General features: G+C 45.2%; 1 long non-coding RNA gene across 1 annotated transcript in view; it reads left to right on the top strand.

Annotated features, from left to right (window-relative positions):
* The first annotated feature begins 501 nt into the window (after nt 1–501).
* LOC122463571 overlaps nt 502–9,354 on the top strand; it is a 34,004-nt gene continuing 25,151 nt past the window's right edge. Inside the window, exons 1-2 of the long non-coding RNA XR_006287049.1 lie at nt 502–708; nt 747–826. This is a non-coding gene — a long non-coding RNA (uncharacterized LOC122463571). The remainder of the gene's footprint in view (nt 709–746; nt 827–9,354) is intronic.

The raw sequence follows: 9,354 nt of genomic DNA, 5'->3' as shown, positions 1-9,354 counted from the left end.
CTCCAGTTTGTATCTGCAAAGCAGCAACTGAAAAGGATGACAAGTGCCACTTAGGTGGCTGCAGCTTCTGCAGCCCAACCAAACCCTGCCGTTCCTTCCGCTTCCGTCAAGGTTTGGCTTTAGAAGCCCGGCTGTAGCAGCAGCAGGCTGAGTAGAGTTGAGCAGGAAAACAGGAACACTCAGGTGTGTCACTGTCCATCAGCCCCTGCTCTCCCAGGGCTGTTTGAGACCGAGCAGACAGTGCTGTACGCTTCTCTGGCTCAAAATCCCCACCCTTGCATTTTCCATTGTTCAGGGCCAACAATGCACACTGGATGGTGTAGACAGGAGCTTTGCACTGTGCATTAATCTGGTAACTCAAGCATTAATGATCTCAGCCAAGGCACCTGGGGTAAAGTGGCCGCCAGGTGAAATGCTGTGCTCTCATTGGCTAGAAGCGCCTGGGAACAGGGAAAGGTGACAAAAGGTTGTCTCTGATCTCCCAGCATGCACCTGTGTTGAATGAATCTGTCTGGAGGCAGAGCAGAGCAGCTGGGAGCTGGCAGTTATTGTTATTACTAGAGCTGGGTGTGATTTTTCCATGAAACATCTCTTTGATGGAAAATGTCGATTCCTCTAAACCAAAACTTTTCCAGGAAACATTCTCAGTCTTGACTTTGGGCCAAAAGATTTCTCGGGGCCAGGATGAAGTTCCTGGTCAGAACATAGGTGACAGAAAGAGACCCCAGTGACTCAGTCACCCATAGGTGACAGAAAGAGACCCCACTTCTCAGGAGGCAGATTCAGAGCAGGAGCTTGAATCTGGATCTCTCGCATCCCCGTTAAGGTAAATGCCTTAATTGCTGAACTAGTGGCTAATCTGCCATGGATCTGAATCTTTCCCTGTCTGATTTTCCATGAAATGTTTTGAAAGGGCTCAGCTTTGTCCCAGTGTGGAATGAAATTAAGTGCTGAAAAATTTCATGAAATGAATTTTTGTTTTTTGGCCAGTCCTGGTTGTTGTTTTGATAGCACCCGGGGGCCCAGTCATGATACAGGACCCCACTGTGCTAGGTGCTGTACAGACACACCACAGTAAGATGGTCCCTGCCCCAGAAACCTGATAATCTGATATGAGGCAAGAGATGACAGATGGAGACAGACGGTGGTGTGCAAGGCAACAAAGAGATAATATTGGTCACCATGCCAGTCCGTGGTCTCAGCACACCAGCTGCCTAATTGTCGTCAAGTGTTTTGTAGGCATCCTGGCAAAGGAGAGCTTACTGGAAGAATGTGAAGGAGAACAATGAGGTAGCTTTGCAAATGTTTATGGGGAACTCCTCCCAAGTGGGGCGGTGTGGGAGAAAGCAGTGGGAAGAGGGCAGACTTCTAGGATCGCTATATTCATTGAGTATCTAAGTTAAGCATGCATTATAGAAGGTGAACTGGATGGTTTGCAATTCTCCACCATCAGCAGGGAGAAATACAGCTATTCAAGATGGCAAAGGCCACTCAGATCATTCAAAAAGAAAAGGAGGACTTGTGGCACCTTGGAGACTAACAAATTTATTTGAGCATAAGCTTTCGTGAGCTACAGCTCATTTCATCGGATGAAGTGAGCTGTAGCTCACGAAAGCTTATGCTCAAATAAATTTGTTAGTCTCCAAGGTGCCACAAGTCCTCCTTTTCTTTTTGTGGATACAGACTAACATGGCTGCTACTCTGAAACCTATCAGATCATTCAGTACATCCTCCCAGAGCCAGTGCAGGATTGTTCCCTGCAGCCTTTTTGGCTTTTGCAGTATGGACTCCCAAGTGATGGGAGGGAGTGCCATATTCCCTATGGGAGAAGATTCCACAGCCCAGCAGAGCTTGCTGCCAGGGGCTAAGAGCAGTATTGGGGAGGGAGGAACATTGCAACAGCAGATTTCTCTTTGGCCAGCCCCCCTATGACATTGCTGGCTATGAAGCCTCTCCAAGAGGTGATACGTCAGCACGGAAGTAGTGATACATCTGAGCCAGGTGAGGATCTGCAATGTCACATACTGCTAGCTGGGGGTAGGCCAGCCTAGTATTTATTAATTTTAAAAGCATTTTTGGTACTTTTCATCATGGCGTCTGGGCAGCCTGAGCAGAGTGTCTTCGCAGGCAGCTTCATGCAATTATCGTGTGGAAACTGGTAGTGGTTGGGGCACACGCACAGTGACTTGGATTCACTTCCTGGCTCAGCCCCAAACTTCCTGTGTGATCTTGGGCAAGTCCCTTAATCTGCCTTGTTCCTCCTCTGTAAAATGGGGCTAGTGCATGCCTATTGTCAAGATAAGGGCTGTCAGTAACTGTGAGGTGCTCAGATACTACGGTGAGGAGGGCCACGTTAGCACCCAGGTAGAATATTTGTTCCATAGATGCTCATGTTTTCTTGTTGCTTCTTCCCCACCTGAAACCTTCTGGGATGCTCCAGTCCTCTTCACGGCAACCAGTAGTAATAATGCCTAGCTTTAATAAAGGGTGTTTTATCAGTAGACCTTGAATGCTTGCAGTCAGCATCAGTCTCTATTGTACAGAAGGGGAAACTGAGGTACGGAGCAGGGACGTGACTTACACAAGGTCACCCAGCAGGCCAGTGGCAGATCTGGGAGTAGAATTCAGGTCCCCTGAGCCTCAGTCCAGTGTGCTATCTACTAGGCAACACTGCCTCCCACGGTGGTTTGAGCCTTCCTGTTCTGGTGGGCAGGGAGCAAATGATCCCAAATTGCTCTGGATTTTCTCGCCCGCCCCTGATGCTGTTTGGCTGCCAAGTGGCATCACAGCAGCTGTTAGAGGAAGAGCATTTTTGCTGTCATGGGGAATAATGTACGGCTAAAAGGGGTGGGGACAAAAAGACAGCTAGTAAGAAAAATTGTTCCAGGTGAAAACCCTATGACTTCTTGCATCTTGGGGTATTAGCTTCCAGGATGGTATCATGAGGGACAGAAAAATAACAGGTCCTTAATCTGGGCGCCGCCAAGCCCACCCTGAAATGCCTGTGGGGAATCAAAGAAGAAGAATGACTCATTGAAGGGTGTTCGCATTTATTTACCTGGAGCTCCTCAGCAGGTTAAAATAGCGTGGCGATAAGGACTATATTTAACTTCACACTCCAGCCGGTCGGCGGGGGGCTCCGGAGGTTAATGCCTCTATTTAAATGGAAATTGAGAGCCAAATTATTAGCAACTGTTTGAAAGAACCAAGTGATAAAGAATGGCTGTCAGTACGGTACAGTACACAGCATGCTCCCCGGCTGCGGCTGACGGACTGTACGCAGGAGCTGGGGTCAGAGCCTGCTCAAGGTGCCTCCCCAGCTGCAGAGGAGGGGCTTGTTACAGAAGGCACTCCACCCAGGCAAACGTAAAACAACTGCTGAGGGTAGCATCTGTCCATGGGACCTCGGCGGGGTTGGAGGACAGGGACAGGCAGACTCAGAGCAGTACATGTCAGAGAAAGGATAAAGAGCCAAAAGGATCAGGAAGGCTTAGCCGGACAAATCAACATCTCTGCGGGATGGGCTAGAGGTCAGCTAAGTGAAATGTGTTGCGTTTAAGCAAGGGTAGGGGATGCTGAAATAGCGCACGACAAGTCGATGGTGCCTTGGAACGAAAAGGCGGAACAGGCTAGGAGACCTGAAGCAGAGAGGCTGTGAAGGAGGAGGGCAGTCCTTGATGTTAAAAGAGCCAGACACAAAGCTGATTATTCACTCAGATTGATTAACTATTGAATGTGCTCTCAAAAGGGAGCAGTTCTTCTGCGGCTGCAGGAGGCATGGATTCTGGCCAAGTATTAAATATCTGTAGCTTTCACTGGCTATCCAGTGATCGCCATGAGGCATATAGGGCCCAATCCAAAGCCCATTGACTGAAGTCAATGGCAGTTTTCGCACTGTGCACTTTCAATCAGGCCTCCTATTGCAGGGAACACAAAGAACATGGCTAATTATGATCGGACATGTCCATTCAAAATACTGCTAAAATAGAGCTAGTTGGAAAATGGGGGGGGGGTCCCATGGGAAATTTCAACTTTGCATCAAAAAAATGAAAAATTTTGAAAGTTTTCAGGTTTTGATTTTTCAATGAAAAGTCAGAATTATCCATGGGAAGCACACAAAAAAAGCCTGCTTAGTTAAAAACCCAAGTTTCCATCGAAAACAATTTTCTACAGAAAATTTTGGAGCAGTCCTGTTTCTGACATTAAGGGGAAGATTTTCAAAAGCACAAAGGACAATTAGGAGCCCAATGCCCATTGCAAGACAATGGGAATTAAGCTGTTAACACCATTTGTGACTTTGAAATTCTCCACCTAAACCCTCCCAAGGTAGATAAGTAAAGGATCTTTATCCCTGTTTCACAGATGGGCAAACTGCAGCAGAGAATTTAGACCGCTGCCAAGGACCAATAGGAAGTAGGAGATGGGATTAAAACCCAGGAGTTCCTGGTTCCCAGACATTGCCTAGAATACTAGTTTATGCCTCTCTCTATAAAGAAATGGCATGAAAACTACTTTCCTTTTTAATGCTGATCATAATGAATGTTTAAAATGAATGTTTAAAAAACACCCCTACGGATACATAATTAGTAGCTAATAAATTGACAAACCATTTTCCCAAGTGCAAACTGTTGGGTTTGTGATTTCCTCTTTATTATTCATTAAATCTGGTTAGAGTGACACTTTCAGTGTCATAGCTCCCTGCTCCAGGTGGAGAAGGGGTTAACAGGGTAAGCCTAGACCACAGCTGGTACAGTTATTCATTGCAAGCAGTGTAGTCGTCAGATTTGGCTGGGTTTTTTTCCATTCTCTAATTGACCAAAAACTGCCTGTGATTCTTCACAAGTGTGCTCCCTATTCATAATCGTGCCTCAAAATTACTGGTTTTTGCAAACGTATCTGGGCCTCTGACTTTTCCCAAACAGTGCATTGGGAGTGCACCTGCAAGCATTCAGTCAAGGTGAGTGGTTATTTGAATCATAGGGAATGGTTTCTGTTCCCTCATTGGATGACCTAACCTTTTATAAACAGGAGCTGTACCACTGCGGTCCTTGACTCTGCTAGGGTAAGGAGACACATTTAAATCTTTTTCCAGTTCTCTTTTGCGTGCGAAAGAGCATTATATGTGGCCACAGTTTTTAAAACAGCTGGGGTCATGCTTGAGTAAGAGGGAAGGATGTAGGCTAGATTTATTAGTTCTCTAGCGGATTTGCTTGGTGGGAAGGTGACAAGAGAAGCTAATGTAAGTATGGATAATGGGGCAAGGCCCAATTTCTTCCCTGAAGAGTTTGCAATGTTGAGCCCAAAGGTGGGAAGAAGGAAAGGCTGATATCAACAGTTCACACAGAGCTGAAGTGTAAAGACACTAAGGGAGTGAGTGGTAGAGGGGGGGAAAACTGAACTCAGCTCTCTCTTGACCACAAGCTTGTCCTTCCATTTGCTGGCAATGCACCAGCCACAACAAAAATGTAACAAAAACCTAAGCCACTGCTAGAGAGTCCATACCAGGTTCTTCCCCCTCCCAGCTCCTTACAAGTCAGAAAGAAGAGGGGCCTTGCACTAATATCCTGCAGATTAGCAAACTCAGGCTCCATGGGACTAAGAAGGGGGTGGGGGTGTGAAAGCAATTCCAAACTGGAATTAACTAGCATGTTCACACCCACACAGTTTTCAACTATTACCCAGCTCTGTGCTATAGTCTCCTTTCTTGCTGGAGAGGCAGGAGAAGGGAAAACACCTTGGTTTTGCCAGCAGAACAAGGACCTGGATAAACCAGTGACCACACAAAGAACGAATTTGGGAGGGGTGGAGAAGGAAGGCGTATTAAGAGAGAAACACATGGGAAGCATTAGGAGCCTGGAGAAAAGGGTAAAAAAGAAATAGAGAGAAAATTAGGTCATTTTAGAAATATTAACAGCCTTGCCGCATAGCTGCCGAGAAAGCTCGTGCTGCCATGTTTAATTTATTTCAGACTTGGAAGGATAAATATCTCATTAAAGGCTAGTGCTTTCCTTTCAAAAGGAGAAAGCATGTGTTCACACTCAAGGTAATTACAAACATCCATGGCTTTAAAAATAAACCCGTGTGCAGCCGCGCGAGCCTGAGTCCAGGCGAGCAGGAGCTGTGCTGTGTTTGAGCGACCCCACAAGGATGAGGGGAAAGACAGCTGCTGGCTGAAGCAGAAAGAGGGGAGCTGATGCTGAGCTCAGAGTGGAGAGAAGACGCTCTCTGATGGCAAATTCATCCCTGTGCAGAGAGGACGCAAGATCTAATGTTACTTACACTCTGTGGGCGTTAGTGGGTTTTAAGTAGCATAGAGGGTACATTTTACCCTAAATGCCTGGTCATGCACCCATTAAGCTAGCCATGAAAACCCTATTGACTCCAAGAATTGCAGGTCTGAGTCTGAAATTATTAGACTCTGTGTTTTAAGAGCAGGGGGCTATTATGGGTTCAAGATGGAGCACCCATTACTAGAGCTAGCAGCATGTACAGTCACATTCTCGTTTCTCGCTGCCTGCCTTTCCACTGTATTTTCCTGTGGGCTCTGCAGTGTGACCCAAGCATCTCTATGCTGTCCATTGGGCTGTCCAAACCAGGAGAGAGTCAGTGGAGTTGGCTAGTTCCTTTTATAAGGAGGGACTTTTCTAAAGTAGCAAAGGAAAAGGGGTAACACGTTGAAAAGCACCTTCTCCCTTTTTGGATGGTGCAATATACCATATAAATGCACGGCTTGGCCATTCTTCGTACCACACCATATCTATGTTGAAATATCAGTTTGCCTCTTTGTCAGAAGATGCTGTCTGTGATAAGTAGAAACCAAGGGGAATTAAGGGCCTTCTCTAATCTTGTGTCTAAACTAGACGATAGTTAACACAGAGAACACACAGAAATCCTGGAAGATCACCCAGTCTGGAACACATTTTATTCTGCTCAGGATTTATTTAGAAGATCATCAACCCATTTACATCTTGTCTGGCCAGCTGTCAGCGTAACTTGGGGGGAGTTACTCGTTGGAACGGTTGTTCTCTGTTCAAACAAAACATTTCACTGTAGAAAAGAGACAGAGGCTTCGAGGTCTGGAATTGTCAAACTAAATTAAGAGTGATTGTCAGATAATAGTCAATAAACATCAGGGTTGGTGGTCAGTGAGCCAGATGTTTGAAAGTGTCTACCACAGCAGAGACAGAAGTTTAGTGGCTGGTTCATTAATTAATAACAAATAAGCTCTTCATGGGAACAGTGACTGCTTAACCAAACATCTGAATTTGGCCCTTCTTTGCCCAATGAGATCTAAATCAGAATTGGATGGTTTCAGCTAATCCATATCTCAAGGAATCGGTGAGGACAGCATTATCCTTGTTCAGTCTCTGTTGAAATGATGGGGGGGGAGGAAACAGGAGGGTGAAGCTCTTTCTTTAGGAAACCGATCCAAGACCCTAATGTGTTTGTCTACGGGGCCTTCAGGTGCCTCTTACCTTTGCTCTCTGTAATAGTGCCGCAGGAATATAACTATACCGCTGATTTTAAAGTTTATCCCATTTTTATTGCTTCACCCTCCTGTAGCAGGCTTTAAATCTTGAGTCTTGTTTTACAGATGTAAATAAACTATGATAGTGATCAGATGCAATGTGAACTGGTATCATGCTGGCACAGTTTAGTCGTCAGTCCAGAGGTGTTACCTCTGATCTGTCACCAGAACATGGAAGTTATAACAAGGCACTTGTTTTTAAGCCCATCCTCAAGGCTCAGACTGACCCTTGTGGTTGTAGTTTTTGACTGTCCAGTGAAGTCTGACTGTTCTCGTCTGAGTGAATGAGGGGGTTAGCACAGAAAAGGTTGTTTGTTCATTTTCAGCTATTGTAACAATTCCTCCATGAGTCTTTAGCATGCTTTGAATCCAGAACCTTCAGCATTTGACCTAAAGGAGTAATTTTGTTATCTAGTAGCAGCAGTAGGCTATAATCTGTTGGGATCAGCATTTGGAAGGGGGACTATGATACAGAGTATCTCACCAATATATTTGGCCATATACTTCCCAACCAGGGATAATTCAGTACCTGGATGAGCTACAAGAAAGCCACCCTTAATGAGCTGGAAGGCCTCTGTGCAAATATTGACATGATTTCAAGGAGTATCTCTTAAGGTGGTTGAATCTGCCAGGATTTGTGTCCAACCTTCGTCATGACTTTGAGAGTTAGTAATCTTGCCAATGTGATTTTTTTTTTTCACTCTCCTCTTGAAGGATGTAAATCAGAGCTGTTGGGAGCTAAGCCCTATAATTTGGCTGGATGGTTCACCCCTGACAATGGTGTGTTTTCTTCTTGGTCTCAGACAATTCTGCAGTTTCTGTAATCAGAGCAGTCCCAGCCTGTCTGAAATAACTATGCTGCCTTTTGCATCTCTTTGCCTGCTACACTTGGCACCAGTTTGGGGTTCTTTGCGATCCACGGTGCTATATTCCCCTCCACGATCTTCTGCAAATTCTGCTTTACATCTTGAACACTAAATTAAGCAGCAATCAGGCCTCTCTCATCCTTTGCTGATTGCGTCTGTTCTGTGACACTTCTCATACCCGATTTATGAATAAATATCCAAATCTGCATCAACTTCTGCTGTCAGCTCTTGTGAGCCACCTGATTAGTCTCAAAAGCCAGTTGTGAGATTTCTGGGCCTGACGGGTGCCGTGAATCATTTTGTACTGCAGCTCCCACAGAAGAGTAAATGCTAAAGCAGCAAACCTCAACTGTTTCTAGTGGGACATAACGCCCATACCAGGGAATATAAGACGCTTACTCTCAGGTCTAACTCACTAAACGAAGTAGGACTAGGCTAAATGGGATCATTGAATCATCTTTATTAATAGCATTTATTATTTAACTTTTATATAGAAGCCCACACTCTTGGGGCTCCATTGTAGAAACATATAGCAAAGACAGTCCCTGCTCAAAAGAGCTTATTATTTTGTAGTCCCACAGGGAACACGAGCTATGTAAAATATTACAGTTCTGGTGACAAGCACCAAATGAGAATCACTCTGTATAACATAAATCTAAAAGCACTTTATGGTGGGGCTCCAAGGGTGAAATCCTGGCTCCATTGAAGTCAATGGTAAAACTCCCATTGACATCAGTGAGGCCAGGACATCATCCCAAGTGTTTTAGCAGAGAGAATGAAAGAATAACCTCTTAATCAGAGGTCTGTCTCTTTATTATGTTCCTCCTATGCCATACCCTGGTCCTGTCTGGTAACTGGAGGACCAAGATTTCTAATTGTTGAACTCAACTCCACACACCTTTCTGCATGACCTATGCAAAAGTGTCATGAACCACTAACTGTGAACCTCTCTGGTCACTT

This window comes from Chelonia mydas, chromosome 22 (genome assembly GCF_015237465.2).
Source record: "Chelonia mydas isolate rCheMyd1 chromosome 22, rCheMyd1.pri.v2, whole genome shotgun sequence".
Lineage (NCBI taxonomy): Eukaryota > Metazoa > Chordata > Testudines > Cheloniidae > Chelonia > Chelonia mydas.
The sequence above is the reverse complement of the archived record's forward strand: the minus strand, read 5'-3'. Positions and strand labels throughout refer to the sequence as shown.